The following is a 16,864-nucleotide window of genomic DNA, read 5'->3' as shown; positions in this document are numbered from 1 at the left end:
TTTACTACAGTACTTTTATTTTATATTTGAGTCTTGGAAGTTGTTACTACTGTAGCAACCTCTCCTTATCTTAGTTTTGTGCATTGTTGTGCCAAGTAAAGTCTTTGATAGTAAGGTTCATACTAGATTTGGATTACTGCGCAGAAACAGATTTCTTGCTGTCACGAATCTGGGCCTAATTCTCTGTAGGTAACTCAGCAAATTATGCCAATTTACGTGAGTGATCCTCAGATATGTACGCAACTTTCATTCAATTTGAGCATTTTCATTTGAGCAAGTCTGGTGCCTCAATAAAATTCGTCTTTACGAACTGTTCTTTTTTGATAGATTCTGCCTTTTATTTCGCATTGCCTATTTTGCTATGCTTGATGGATTTTTTGATTCCATTGACTTTCAGTAGCTTTGTGCAATGTCCAGAAGTGTTAAGAATGATTATGTCACCTCTGAACATGTAAATTTTAATTGTGCACTAACCCTCTAATGAGTTGTTTTGAGTTTGGTGTGGAGGAAGTTTTCAAGGATCAAGAGAGGGAGATGATACAATATGATCAAGGAGAGTGAAAGCTCTAAGCTTGGGGATGCCCCGGTGGTTCACCCCTGCATATATCAAGAAGACTCAAGCGTCTAAGCTTGGGGATGCCCAAGGCATCCCCTTCTTCATCGACAACATTATCAGGTTCCTCTAGTGAAACTATATTTTTATTCCATCACATCTTATGTACTTTGCTTGGAGCGTCGGTTTGTTTTTGTTTTTGTTTTGTTTGAATAAAATGGATCTTAGCATTCTTTGTGTGGGAGAGAGACACGCTCCGTTGTTGCATATGGACAAATATGTCCTTAGGCTTTACTCATAATATTCATGGCGAAAGTTTCCTCTTCGTTAAATTGTTATATGGTTGGAATTGGAAAATGATACATGTAGTAATTGCTATAATGTCTTGGATAATGTGATACTTGGCAATTGTTGTGCTCATGTTTAAGCTCTTGCATCATATACTTTGCACCCATTAATGAAGAAATACATAGAGTTTGCTAAAATTTGGTTTGCATAATTGGTCTCTCTAAGGTCTAGATAATTTCTAGTATTGAGTTTGAACAACAAGGAAGACGGTGTAGAGTCTTATAATGTTTACAATATGTCTTTTATGTGAGTTTTGCTGCACCGCTTCATCCTTGTGTTTGTTTCAAATAAACCTTGCTAGCCTAAACCTTGTATCGAGAGGGAATACTTCTCATGCATCCAAATCCTTGAGCCAACCACTATGCCATTTGTGTCCACCATACCTACCTACTACATGGTATTTCTCCGCCATTCCAAAGTAAATTTCTTGAGTGCTACCTTTAAAATTTCTATCCTTTACCTTTACAATATATAGCTCATGGGACAAATAGCCTAAAAACTATTGTGGTATTGAATATGTACTTATGCACTTTATCTCTTATTAAGTTGCTTGTTGTGCGATAACCATGTTCCTGGGGACGCCATCAACTACTCTTTGTTGAATATCATGTGAGTTGCTATGCATGTTCGTCTTGTCTGAAGTAAGGGAGATTTACCACTAAAATGGTTAGAGCATGCATAATGTTAGAGAAGAACATTGGGCCGCTAACTAAAGCCATGATCCATGGTGGAAGTTTCAGTTTTGGACAAATATCCTCAATCTCATATGAGAAAATTAATTGTTGCTACATGCTTATGCATAAAAGAGGAGTCCATTATCTGTTGTCTATGTTGTCCCGGTATGGATGTCTAAGTTGAGAATAATCAATAGCGAGAAATCCAATGCGAGCTTTCTCCTTAGACCTTTGTACAAGTGCATAGAGGTACCCCTTTGTGACACTTGGTTAAAACATGTGCATTGCGATGATAATCCAGGTAATCCGAGCTAATTAGGACAAGGTGCGGGCACTATTAGTATACTATGCATGAGGCTTGCAACTTGTAAGATATAATTTACATAACACATATGCTTTATTACTACCGTTGACAAAATTGTTTCTTGTTTTCAAAACCAAAGCTCTAGCACAAATATAGCAATCGATGCTTTCCTCTTTGAAGGACCATTCTTTTAATTTTATGTTGAGTCAGTTCACCTATCTCTCTCCATCTCAAGAAGCAAACACTTGTGTGAACTGTGCATTGATTCCTACATACTTGCATATTGCACTTGTTATATTACTCTATGTTGACAATATCCATGAGATACACATGTTACAAGTTGAAAGCAACCGCTGAAACTTAATCTTCCTTTGTGTTGCTTCAATGCCTTTACTTTGAATTATTGCTTTATGAGTTAACTCTTATGCAAGACTTATTGATGCTTGTCTTGAAGTACTATTCATGAAAAGTCTTTGCTATATGATTCATTTGTTTACTCATGTCATTTACATTGTTTTGTTCGCTGCATTCATTACATATGCTTACAATAGTATGATCAAGGTTATGATGGCATGTCACTCCAGAAATTATCTTTGTTATCGTTTACCTGCTCAGGACGAGCAGAAACTAAGCTTGGGGATGCTGATACGTCTCCGACGTATCGATAATTTCTTATGTTCCATGCCAAATTATTGATGATAACTACATGTTTTATGCATACTTTATATCATATTTATGCATTTTCCGGCACTAACCTATTAACGAGATGCCGAAGAGCCAGTTGTTGTTTTCTGCTGTTTTTGGTTTCAGAAATCCTAGTAAGGAAATATTCTCGGAATTGGACGAAATCAACGCCCAGGGGCCTATTTTCACACGAATATTCCAGAAGACCGAAGGGAAGACGAAGTGGGGCCACGAGGTGGCCAGACAACAGGGCGGCGCGGCCTGGGCCTTGGCCGCGCCGGCCTGTTGTGTGGGCCCCTCGTGTGGCTATTCCATACATCACATATAACACACAAACTACTCTATGCACACAAATAAATTAACTAGAGTGCATGGGTTGTGGGGTTTAAATAGAATTCACTTCTTTGTATTTTATATGTAAATGATAGTTTCCATAGGGTTCTTGAGAAATAATTTCCTCTCATTGAAATCTTCTTAAGATTTAATTTCTCAAACAATCCTGGATGAACTCATATTGACCTAAGTCAAATGTTCATCATCATCATTTGTGAAAATGATTTAAATGAGGTAGATCACCTCATACTATTTAAATACACTACCTTTGATTTAAATCTCAAGTAATTCATATAAGAGAGTTTGGGACCAGGGGTCCAAACATCCCATGAATTCATATGAGACAAGTTTAAATGAAGTATAAGACTTCACATAATTTTACTTTAATAGTTTTGGACAATATCAACTAGTTAAACTAGCCATAATATCCATTCATTAAACTATGGCATGATCATACAAAGTGACCACACCATTTTATTGCATAAACAATTAGTGTAAGTCAAATGTGAGCTATTAGAGTTGGAATTAACTTAATATCTATTTTGGTTGATTTTTAAGAATTATTTGAATAGGGAAAAGTCCCTGTCTTGTTATTTTTATCACATTTATTTTACAAAGAATCTGGCCATGAGGCCAGTGGCATTGGCTAGATAATTTCAGTAGCTTTCCAACCATATAAAGTTCATCAAATTTGGTTTAGCCAATTTGAATCTATTGATTTTCAAAGTGGAGGCAGTATTGAAATTCATTTGCAATTTATTAAACTGGATTTGAATTAAAAGGCCGGCGGGAAAACTAAACGGGCCAGATTCAATTTAAACGGCCCAAGGCCAGCCCAGCCACGGTCCAGTGCCGCGCGGGCTGCCTGACAGCGGGGGCCACCCGTCAGTGGGCGTTTAAACCCGAAACGGTATGGGCGAAGCTGGGGCGTTGGATTAGATCGCGGATCTACGGCCGTGGTTCATCGTCGTCTCCGACGAGAACCCGACGATGCGGCGGCGGCAGTAGGGGGTCGGCGGGCTAACCAGGGCTCCAGCGAGGGATGGCAGTATGCTCGGGGAAGGTGTAGTCGACGGCGAAGCTCCTTGTACCAGCGGCGGCTCCTGGAACGGCTCCAATCGACGGCGAGCTTCCGCGGCGTCTGGCGGCAGTGAGGCTTCGATTGGGCGGCGTCAGTGGCTAATGTCGACGGTGGAGTGGTTCTGGCGGTCGAGTGAGAAGAGGGGAAGGTGATGGTGTGCTCAGATCAACGAGGAGAGGTCTCCTTTTATAGGCGAGCAAGGGTGCTGCGGGGCAGTGGCAAGGTCGACCATGGCGCGGCTGCTCCGGTGGTCTATCGAGCTAGGCGAGGGCGTGGCGCTGTTCTGCGGTTCCTGGCGAGTCGTTTGGCGGCGACAGCTAGGGTAGGGGGTGGCTGGTTTGGTCGCCTCGCTTCCGCGTCTGTCGCGCCCGCGGCGGGGTTTCCTCTTCGTCTCCGGTGGCGGCGGGCACGGGTCGTGGTCGAGGGCGTGTCCAACGGTGTTGCGGTGTCACGGCGAGGCTCACGGTGCTCGCAGGGGGTCCAGGGGCTGCGTGTACTGGCGGGGTGGCGCGTGGCCAGTGCGCGTCCATGGCGCGCATGGTCGCGACGCGAGCGGCATCTGGGCGGTTTTTGGTGCGCGTCGTCCGGGCGTTGTCGTCGTCCTCGTCGACCAGGGCGGTGCTAGGCGGCGCTAGGGTGGCGCGGTGGTGAGCTTGGGCACCAGGGCCAGTGAGGGAGATGAAGGAGAGGAGAGGGAGAAGAACATGGCCGGCATGGGCCGGCATGGCCATGTCTTTGCTTGCTCTCTCTCTCTCCCTAGGGTTTCTATGCAGCACTTAGGGTTAGAGGGGGCCAGGGGACCAATTGGGGTAGTGTAGTGTAGATTAGGTTGAGTAGAACCACTATTTGCAACTGCCCGATTTTGGAATTTACAAAATTGTCCAAATTTGAAATAATTCAAATGGTGAATGTGTTTGAAAAATGAGTGTTGATATTAGTTGTAAATGACCAGAGGTGATTTGAGGTGGTGGTGGAATTTTTAGAATTCAAAAATTTGCCAAAATGGCTAAGTGGGGAATGTTCCATATGTTAAAAAGTTGGGACTTTGGATGAGCCTTGCTCATGATCAAAGATGAATTTGGCATGATGATCTTCACCAAAGTTGTTCACCTTGATGTTGAATTTGAAATGGTGCAAAGAGTTAGCAAGAATTGGTTTGGGAAAATTGAATGGCAAGGGCTCAAAGTGGTGATCAGACTAGAATTGTCAAAATTGACCATTATCATATGTGAGTGGGATTTGTGTTTGAAATTCATTTGAATTGTGAAACTTTGATTCCAAAAGTTGTAATAAGAGTTTAATAACATTACTCAACTAATGGTGAAGACCAAATAGGTCTAGGGTCAAAATTTATAAAAATGCCATAGAGCATATGTTAGGGTTTTTAGGGTTTTTCAATTATTGGATTTTCTTCCTCTTGGATTTATTTGGTTGGTGATCTTCATATGATCACACTAGGGTTTTAGAGCATATCAAATACAAGTAATAACAATCATCATGGCATATCACTCAAATGCACAAGTCCTATGCATGGTACTATATGCAAAATAGAAAAGTTTTTGTTGGTTTGAAATTTTGCTTTCTGGAATTCTCTAACTTTCTTTTTATTGAAATTTGGGGTGTTACAAACCCTTCCCCCTTACAAAAGATCTCGTCCCGAGATCGAAAAGAAAGTTAGGTACTAAAGAGATCTGGGTACTCTTTCTTCATGAAGTCTTCGTGTTCCCATGTGGCTTCATCCTCGGTATGATTGCTCCATTGGATCTTCAGAAACTTGATGCTTCGGGTGCGGGTGGTTCGGTAAGCTTCTTCCAGGATGCGAATCGGCACTTCGCGGTAAGTCAGATCCTTGTTGATATCCACCGATCGGTGATCGATGTTCTTGAACACTTCGGTCTTCTCCGGGACTTCAAGGCATTTCCGGAGAAGTGAGATGTGAAACACATCGTGCACAGCCGACATTTCTTCAGGCAACTCCAGTTGATAAGATACTTCACCTCGGCGGCTGAGGACTTGGAAAGGTCCGACATAGCGGGGTGCAAGCTTTCCTTTCAGTTGGAACCTTTGCATTCCTTTCAAGGGGGATACTTTGAGATAGACGAAGTCTCCGATCTCAAAGGTCATCTCCCGACGTCTCTTGTCGGCGTAGCTCTTCTATCTCGATTGCGCCGTCTTGAGGTACTCGCGGATCTTGTGGACTTTCTCTTCGGCTTCACGAAGGACGTCTGGGCCGAAAACTTGGCTCTCTCCGACTTCTGACCAGTTCAGGGGGGTACGGCACTTCCTTCCGTACAAGGCTTCAAAGGGGGCCATCTGTAGGCTGGCTTGGTAACTATTGTTGTAAGAGAATTCTGCGTAAGGTAGGCAGTCTTCCCACTTGGATCCGTATTCCAGTACGCATGCTCTAAGCATATCTTCCAGTATCTGGTTTACTCTCTCCATCTGTCCGTCGGTCTGAGGGTGATAGGCGGTGCTGAAATTTAGGCGGGTGCCTAGTCCTTCATGCACTTTCAGCCAGAACCTTGAGGTGAACTGTGATCCTCTATCTGACACTATCGATTTGGGGGTTCCGTGCAGAGCGACTATTCTGGAGATGTAAAGTTCAGCTAACTTTGGGCCTTGATAGGTGGTTTTGACGGCGATGAAATGGGCGACTTTGGTCAATCTATCGACAACTACCCATATTGAATCATTGCCTTTGCTGGATTTGGGCAGTCCGGTGATAAAGTCCATTCCTACGAAGTCCCATTTCCATTCTGGAATCTGGAGGGGTTGTAACAGTCCGGCGGGTCGTTGATGTTCTGCCTTGACTCTCTGACAGATGTCACACTTAGCGATATAGCTACCGATCTCTCGCTTCATTCCGTGCCACCAAAATTGTTCTTTCAGGTCTTGGTACATCTTGGTACCTCCGGGGTGGATTGAGTAAAGGGTGTCATGGGCTTCTTGCAGAATGACTTGTTTCAGGTCAGAGTCCGATGGTACGCAGAGACGTTCTTTGTACCAAAGAACTCCGGCTTTGTCTACGGTGAATCCGGGGGCTTTTCCTGCGGCTATCTGTTTCTTGATTCCGTCAATGCTAGCGTTGTCCTTCTGGGCTTCCTTGATTTGACCAACCAAGGTGGGTTGCAGTTCTATGCTGGCTAGGAATCCTTCACTAACAAGTTCAAGTCTGAACTGTTCAAACTCTTGATGCAAGCTGGGCTGCTCAGTTGCGAGCATGGAGTTCAACTGACACGGCAGTCGACTCAAAGCATCCGCTACCACATTGGCCTTGCCGGGGTGGTAGTGAATCTCCATGTCGTAATCCTTGATCAATTCGATCCATCAGCGTTGTCTCATGTTTAGCTCCTTCTGGGTGAATATGTATTTGAGGCTTTTGTGGTCGGAGTAGATCTCGCATCGATTACCCATGAGGTAATGACGCCAAACTTTCAAGGCTAAGACCACGGCTGCAAGCTCGAGGTCATGGGTTGGGTAGTTCTGTTCATGTTGCTTGAGTTGTCTTGAAAGGTAGGATACAACCTTGCCTTCTTGCATAAGCACGCATCCAAGTCCAGTCTTGGAGGCGTCGCAATATACGTCAAAGGGCTTTGCGATATCTGGCATGATCAGGATTGGGGCTGTTGTCAGTCTACTCTTGAGCTGTCGAAAGCTCTCTTCACATTTGTCGGTCCACTCAAACTTTCTGTCCTTTTTCAGCAGTTGGGTCATTGGTCGAGCGATGCTCGAAAAACCTTCTACAAATCTGCGGTAGTATCCGGCTAATCCAAGAAAAGCGCGGACCTCGGTTTGTGTGGTTGGGGCTTGCCATTCCATAACAGTTTTGATTTTGGCGGGATCTACGGCAATTCCTCCTGCAGACAAGATGTGTCCCAGGAATCCAACTTCTTCCAGCCAAAACTCACACTTGCTAAACTTGGCATACAACTTGTGCTGTCTAAGGGTTTCTAGGACAATCTCCAAATGCTGTTCATGTTCCTCTTCGGACTTGGAGTAGACGAGAATGTCGTCGATGAAAACAACGACAAACTTGTCCAAAAAGTTCATGAAGATCTTATTCATGAGATTCATGAAATAAGCGGGGGCATTGGTCAGTCCAAACGACATGACGTTGTACTCATACAACCCATATCTGGTGGTAAAGGCAGTTTTTGGAATGTCGGTGGCTCGGATCTTCAGTTGGTGGTATCCAGTTCTAAGATCTATCTTGGAGAAAACTCGGGATCCGGTGAGTTGGTCAAACAAGTCTTCGATCTTGGGTAGGGGGTATTTGTTTTTGATGGTGACATCGTTAAGCTTACGATAGTCCGTGCATAAACGATTTGCACCATCTTTCTTGTCGACAAACAAGACGGGGGATCTCCAGGGGGATGCACTTGGTCTAATCAAACCTTTGGCTAACATGTCATCTATTTGCTTCTTCAGCTCCACAAGCTCGGTTGCGTTCATGCTGTAGGCTCTCTGGGCTATGGGTCCAGTTCCGGGGATTAACTCGATGATAAACTCGATATCCCGATCCGGGGGCATACCGGGTAGATCATCCGGAAACACATCAGGGTAGCGACAAACGACCCTGATTTGATCCAGAGTTGGCTTGGATACACTTTGGTTGCAGGTAAATTTTCTGGGTAGTTTTTCAGAGACGTGCTCAACTACGATACCGGTGCTGCTAGTCATGGTTATGGCTTTCTTGGCACAGTCTATCAATCCATTGTGCTTGGACATCCAGTCCATTCCTAGGACAACTTCCAAACCTTTGGTTCCAAGTATGATTAGATTTGCAAAGAAATCTACATCATGGATTTTGATTGGCACATTTTTGCAAAATTTTCTGGCTTTGGTGGTTGATCCGGGGATTTGAACTATCATAACATGCTTCAAACTGAGGGGTTGAATTTTACTTGTTGATGCAAAGTCTTCGGTGACAAAGGAATGAGATGCTCTGGAATCAAACAACACTCTGGCAGGGATGTGGTTGACAGAAAACATACCCAGTACAACATCTGGTGCTTCCTGGGCTTCTTCAGTGTTCATGTGGTAGAGGCGGCCGTTGCGGTTGTTGGGGTTGTTGGGGGCGAACTTCTTGCCGGTGGAGACACGGCGTTGCTGCTGAGCAGGTGCAGCGTTGTTGCCGGCGAGCTTGGCAAGACGCTTGGGACACTCGTTGGAGTAGTGCCCCACTACACCACACTCATAACAAGTGATAGTGGTCTTGTCCTGCTTGTTCGCAACGGGAACGGCATTGCTTCCGGTTCTGGGAGCGGTGTTGGTGTTGGTGTTGTTGTTGTTAGGGGCTCGGGGTGGAGTGCGGTTGTAGTTGTTGTTGTTGTAGTTGTTGTTGTAGTTGTTGTTGTAGCCTCCTGGCTTGGAGTTTCCTCCACTCCGGTTCTGATAACCGGGGCGAGAGTTCTGCATCTGGGGTTTGTTGTTTCTCGGAGTGAAACCTCCGCTTGAGCTAGGGCGAAACTTCTGGGGGTGGCTTGATCCACTCTGATTGGCCATGCGGCGCTTGCGGTTCTCATTGGCTTGGTTTAACTTGCCTTCCATCTGGATGGCGGAGTCAACAAGGGCTTCGAGGTCGGCGAAGGGGATGTTGACGAGGACAGTTTGCATCTCATCATGCAGTCCGTTCAGGAATCTCTCCTTCCTCTTCTCAACGGTGTCGGTCTCATCAGGGGCATACCTTGACAAAGTGAGAAACTTGTCGCGGTATTCAACCACCGTCATGCGACCTTGTTTCAGCTCACGGAATTCATCCCTCATCTTCTTGATAAGACCCGGGGGTACATGGTACTTGCTGAACTTGAGTTTGAAATCCTCCCAAGTCATGAATTGACCTCCGTTCATGGCACGGGTGCTTGTCCACCAAGCGCGGGCTGGTCCAGCGAGATAGTGAGTGGCGAACAGGACTTTCTCGTTGGCTTCCACTCCGGCTACCTCCAGATTGTTCTCCATAGTCTGGAGCCAATCGTCGGCGTCGAGGGGCTCCTCGGTCTTGCTAAACACCGGAGGGTTGGTGTTTTGGAAGTTCTTGAGCTTGGATCCGGGGTGGTCATGATTTCCATGGCCTTGGTTGGCGATGTTCTGCAAGGCGATGAGGTTGGCTTGGCGTTCGGCTCTTTCGGTTTCCCGGTCTGCAAGCATGGTTTGCAGCAGTTGCAGCATCGCGTCGTTGGTGCGATTGGGAGGGGCCATCTGAAGATATAGAAGATCATGAGATAAGAGGGAACATTCTATGGTTCATTTTGGTTAAGTTTGAAAACAATTTGAAAACTTGTAATCTCTTCATGACAAACATAACATTCATTCATTCATGCAACACATAGTACAAACTACACACATACTCCAATGGTTTTAAGAACCATTCTCATGCTACGATACAAGGGACGGGATACAACTCACACCTACTATAAGTGGAACTAGTGCAACTACTCCTCATCATCGACATCGATCGGGACGTAGTCGTCGGGTCCTGCCTCCAGGAACTCGTAGTCCTCCTCCTCGGTGTTCTCGTCCTCCTCAAAGTCGTTGTCGTCACTCAGGAAGGCGTCTCCTCCCTGAAGGTCGATGCCTCCATCGTCATCCTCCAGCTGGCGAATCTGATCCTCCTGGGCCTTGACAGTGGCCTCAAGTGACGCGATCCGGGCGCGAAGGCGACGAATCGTAGCGTCCTTCTTGGCACGCTGCTGGCGAAGGCTCTTGCGGTCATTGTTGAGTAGCTTGATCGCCTCACCCTGCTCGGTGATGTGAGCATGGGTCTGGTTCGCGTAAGCGCGAGAGGCGTCGAGGTCCCTCTGAGTCTGGTAGAGCATGAAGTCCAGGTGCTCAGCATGGTGCCTCAACTCCGGGTGCGGCTGCAGCTCCATGGGCACTCCCGCGGCATCACGCCTCACAAGGTGGGCGTAGCGAGAGGCGAGGATGCTCACCACGTTCTGTCCACAGAGGCGCGCAAGTGCCTCCTGAAGGCCACGTGCGAGTCCGTCGAGCCAGTTGCTCTCACGGAAGGAGAAGAGGATCCTCTCCGAAGTGGGAGGCTCCATCTTTCCCCTCAAGTCGGCAGTGATCACCCACTGCAACTCTCCTCCAGGCGTGTCGTCCAGCTGAACCCCGTGAAACTCGGGGTGTGGGCGCCCAAGGAAGTCAGAGAGGGCGTTGAGGTCGTGCTCGAAGATCAAGCTTCCTCCGTTCCCAAGCTGGTAAAACTTGGTGTTGATGGGTTCATTCAGCGCCATCTGAAAGAGAATTGGATGAGTAAGTTAGAGAGTGCAAAGTGTGGCAAAATTTTAAGTTGATTCAAATAAGATAGAACATGATTCATCAAATTTTGGCAAAGTCTCAAAGACAAGAGTGTAGTAAATTTTCACAAATAATTTCTTTTCATTTGATTTCAAAGTTAAATTTTTCAGAACGCCCATTCTAACTAAGGTCTTCTAAGGTCAAACAATGGCTCTGATACCAACTTGTCAACACCCGGATTTTTAAGTCCGAATGCCTATTATGTCATACATCGCAATCCCAGGAATATTGTTGTTGCGAGGCATAATAGTTAAGTATCACAGTCATCATTCATTACAAACCATAAGTCTTACAAATTTGGAATCACATGATCCATATTACACGAATAGTTGATCTATTGATCAACGAACAAACACAAGTTCATAGTTCAACATAGCGGAAGCGTAAGATACAAGGACTCTCTAGTCCACAGGCCAACGCTTGACGTCGGAAGGCGCTTAGTTGTCGTTGGCGTCCTGCTGGTCATCTCCATGATCATCTTCATACTCTGGCCATTTGAATAGCCAGGGACAAAGCCGTGAGTACGTTGAGTACTCGCAAACTAATACTAATGTAAGTGCTAGACATTCTAGTATGGTTTGCTAAGCTCTAGTTTATTTGCATAAAGCTAGTTTTAGTTCACAAAGTTTGAGAAAAGCTTATTCAAGTGCTAACTAACTCAAGTGGGAACATTAGTGTCATTCCCACCATTCAAGTGGTGATTTCAATTCAATTCACCACAATTTATTTCACCATCATCTTTCAACATCATTTTCAAAGATATGACATCGGAAACTGTATGTCCTTTCCAACCGTCCGTAACCGTGGACGCGGCTATTCGAATAGGTTTACACTCTGCAGAGGTTGCACACTTGTGCCACAACATTTGATTTCATCCGTCGGGATTACCCCGAATCATCGTAACACAGTACGCGGATCATCAACCATAACCTTTCACTTACAAATCCTAGTATGAGCACCTCTCCCCATGAGCTTGGCCTCCCAGTGAAGACCAACTGTCAACCTGGGAACTGCACAGGGCTTGGGCCGGACATTCACCGCATTTCGCATCATATCATATCATTTCTTTTGTGGTAGAGGCAGCTTTCGGCATAACCCCGATGACGCTTGTTTAGAGGGAACCCATACTAAGACGCATAAACTTCCAGTTAAGCCCTACCCATAATCAGGTATTGTGGGGGTACTTAATAATTAGAAAGGTATCGCATTCAAACCAACATCATAGTTTTATCAAAAATCACCATCTTCTCTTGTTCACATTCACCTTCAAAAATCATTCAATGGAATGCATCTTCATTCCAAGGTTTCAAAATCACTTCAAATTCACATTGTTCCCATCTAGAGTAGTCAATTTTTAATTCATTAGCACTAGCTCTAATTCATGAGGGGTGCTAACTTGCTTTGCTTGGAGAAGACTAACTCACTACTCGAGTAATCAACTGGTACTTGGACCAAAGTTAACTATAAAAGTAACTCATTTAGAAAACAAGTAAAACTTGTAAAGTAAAAACTTGGGATGGGTTCATATAAGAAAAGATAAGAAACATGGTGCCTTGCCCCAAGGGGCTTTGCACTTTGCAAGAATATTAGCTTGCCTTGGTAGTTCTCAAACTGTTCCTCCTCCTCCTCTTGGTAGCAACCTTCTTCTTCGGCGTACTCTCCGGTGCTACCGTCTAAATTTGAATACGAGTATAATTACTCACTAATTCAATGGCTATTCCATACATCACATATAACACACAAACTACTCTATGCACACAAATAAATTAACTAGAGTGCATGGGTTGTGGGGTTTAAATAGAATTCACTTCTTTGTATTTTATATGTAAATGATAGTTTCCATAGGGTTCTTGAGAAATAATTTCCTCTCATTGAAATCTTCTTAAGATTTAATTTCTCAAACAATCCTGGATGAACTCATATTGACCTAAGTCAAATGTTCATCATCATCATTTGTGAAAATGATTTAAATGAGGTAGATCACCTCATACTATTTAAATACATTACCTTTGATTTAAATCTCAAGTAATTCATATAAGAGAGTTTGGGACCAGGGGTCCAAACATCCCATGAATTCATATGAGACAAGTTTAAATGAAGTATAAGACTTCACATAATTTTACTTTAATAGTTTTGGACAATATCAACTAGTTAAACTAGCCATAATATCCATTCATTAAACTATGGCATGATCATACAAAGTGACCACACCATTTTATTGCATAAACAATTAGTGTAAGTCAAATGTGAGCTATTAGAGTTGGAATTAACTTAATATCTATTTTGGTTGATTTTTAAGAATTATTTGAATAGGGAAAAGTCCCTGTCTTGTTATTTTTATCACATTTATTTTACAAAGAATCTGGCCATGAGACCAGTGGCATTGGCTAGATAATTTCAGTAGCTTTCCAACCATATAAAGTTCATCAAATTTGGTTTAGCCAATTTGAATCTATTGATTTTCAAAGTGGAGGCAGTATTGAAATTCATTTGCAATTTATTAAACTGGATTTGAATTAAAAGGCCGGCGGGAAAACTAAACGGGCCAGATTCAATTTAAACGGCCCAAGGCCAGCCCAGCCACGGTCCAGTGCCGCGCGGGCTGCCTGACAGCGGGGGCCACCCGTCAGTGGGCGTTTAAACCCGAAACGGTATGGGCGAAGCTGGGGCGTTGGATTAGATCGCGGATCTACGGCCGTGGTTCATCGTCGTCTCCGACGAGAACCCGACGATGCGGCGGCGGCAGTAGGGGGTCGGCGAGCTAACCAGGGCTCCAGCGAGGGATGGCAGTATGCTCGGGGAAGGTGTAGTCGACGGCGAAGCTCCTTGTACCAGCGGCGGCTCCTGGAACGGCTCCAATCGACGGCGAGCTTCCGCGGCGTCTGGCGGCAGTGAGGCTTCGATTGGGCGGCGTCAGTGGCTAATGTCGACGGTGGAGTGGTTCTGGCGGTCGAGTGAGAAGAGGGGAAGGTGATGGTGTGCTCAGATCAACGAGGAGAGGTCTCCTTTTATAGGCGAGCAAGGGTGTTGCGGGGCAGTGGCAAGGTCGACCATGGCGCGGCTGCTCCGGTGGTCTATCGAGCTAGGCGAGGGCGTGGCGCTGTTCTGCGGTTCCTGGCGAGTCGTTTGGCGGCGACAGCTAGGGTAGGGGGTGGCTGGTTTGGTCGCCTCGCTTCCGCGTCTGTCGCGCCCGCGGCGGGGTTTCCTCTTCGTCTCCGGCGGCGGCGGGCACGGGTCGTGGTCGGGGGCGTGTCCAACGGTGTTGCGGTGTCACGGCGAGGCTCACGGTGCTCGCAGGGGGTCCAGGGGCTGCGTGTACTGGCGGGGTGTGATACGTCCAATTTGCATCACTATTTTATATCATAATTTGCTGTTATTCATTGATATATTTCATATTGGGACGCATTACTTATGTTATTTCATCTATTTTGCATGTTTCATCATTATTGGAGGATCGAACACCGGAGCCAGGATTCTGCTGGAAAAAGCACCGTCAGAACGCAATATTTCGGAAGATCAACTCTAGAAGGAAATTATACCAAAAATCCTATTTTTCAAGATGACGGAGGAAGCCAGAAGGAGGAGCCAGGAGGAGCCAGGGTGGGCCCACACCCTAGGGCGGCGCGGCCCAGGCCCTGGCCGCGCCGCCATGTGGTGTGGAGGGCCCACGGCCCCTTTCGCCTCCTTTTCTTCGCCAAACCCTTCGTCCCGAAGACCTAAGCCACAGAGGGTACCTCGCGAAGAGTTACAGCCGCCTCTGCGGGGCGGAGAACACCAGAGAGAAAAGAGCTCTCCGGCGGGCAGGAATCCGCCGGGGAAATTCCCTCCGGGAGGGGGAAATCGATGCCATCGTCACCGTCATCGAGCTGGACATCATCGCCATCACCATCATCATCATCTCCACCATCATCACCGTCGTCATCACCGCTGGACACCGTCACCGCCATAGCAATTTGGGTTTGATCTTGATTGTTTGATAGGGGAAACTCTCCCGGTATCGATTTCTACTTGTTGTTGATGCTATTGAGTGAAACCATTGAACCAAGTTTATGTTCAGATTGTTATTCATCATCATATCACCTCTGATCATGTTCCGTATGATGTCTCGTGAGTAGTTCGTTTAGTTCTTGAGGACATGGGTGAAGTCTAAATGTTAGTAGTGAACTATGGATGAGTAATATTCAATGGTGTGATATTTAAGTTGTGGTGTTATTCTTCTAGTGGTGTCATGTGAACGTCGACTACATGACACTTCACCATTTATGGGCCTAGGGGAATGCATCTTGTATTCGTTTGCCAATTGCGGGGTTGCCGGAGTGACGAAACCTAAACCCCCGTTGGTATATCGATGCGGGAGGGATCGCGAGGATCTCAGAGTTTAAGGCTGTGGTTAGATTTATTTCTTAATTACTTTCTTGTAGTTGCGGATGCTTGCAAGGGGTATAATCACAAGTATGTATTAGTCCTAGGAAGGGCGGTACATTAGCATAGGTTCACCCACACAACACTTATCACAACAATGAAGATTATTTAGCCGTATGTAGCGAAAGCACTAGACTAAAATCCCGTGTGTCCTCGAGAACGTTTGGTCATTATAAGTAAACAAACCGGCTTGTCCTTTGTGCTAAAAAGGATTGGGCCACTCGCTGCAATTGTTACTCTCGCACTTTACATACTCGTACTTTATTCAACTCGTTACATCAAACCCCCGAATACTTGTCTGTGAGCATTTACGGTGAATCCTTCATCGAAACCGCTTATCAACACCTTCTCGCTCCTCGTTGGGATCGACATTCTTACTTATCGAAGATACTACGATACACCCCCTATACTTGTGGGTCATCAAGACTATTTTCTGGCGCCGTTGCCGGGGAGTGAAGCGCTATTGGTAAGTGGAATTGGTAAGGAAAACCTTTACTGTTGTGCTGATTTTATTTCTGCTCTTTGCTATAAGTCATTATGGAGAGATCTTCTCTTCAATTTCTATTTGGGAAATCTACTACTACTGCAACGGTAGTGGATGAAGCGCCAGGTGAGGAAGTAATACCATATAAAATACCTATGAAAATTATTGAACGTGTTATGGATAACCGCTATGAAGGGGATGGAACTGTCCACCCTGGAGATCATTTATTGTTCTTACATGAATTATGCGGTTTATTCAAGTGTGCAGGTATTGCTATGGATGAAGTGAGGAAGAAACTATTCTCTTTATCGCTGTCTGGTAAAGCGGCGCATTGGTATAAATTATTGGATAATGGGGATTCTCTTGAATGGAATGATATTGTGCCCCGGTTTTATTCTAAGTTCTATCCTCCAAGTGAAATTCATAAGGATCGGAATCGCATATATAATTTTTGGCCTCATGATGGAGAGAGTATTGCCCAAGCTTCGGGGAGACTGAAGTCTTTAATGCTCAAATGCCCCATTCATGAGCTTCCTGGTAATGTTATTATTGATAATTTCTATGCAAGACTTTCTTTTCAAGACAAGACCTTGCTGGATACTTCTTGTTCTGGATCATTTACACGCAACAAAGAAGAGTTTAAAAGGGACCTTCTTGATCGAATCCAAGAAAATACTGAAGG

This window comes from Lolium perenne, chromosome 1 (genome assembly GCF_019359855.2).
Source record: "Lolium perenne isolate Kyuss_39 chromosome 1, Kyuss_2.0, whole genome shotgun sequence".
NCBI classification, from domain to species: Eukaryota; Viridiplantae; Streptophyta; class Magnoliopsida; order Poales; family Poaceae; genus Lolium; species Lolium perenne.
The sequence above is the reverse complement of the archived record's forward strand: the minus strand, read 5'-3'. Positions refer to the sequence as shown.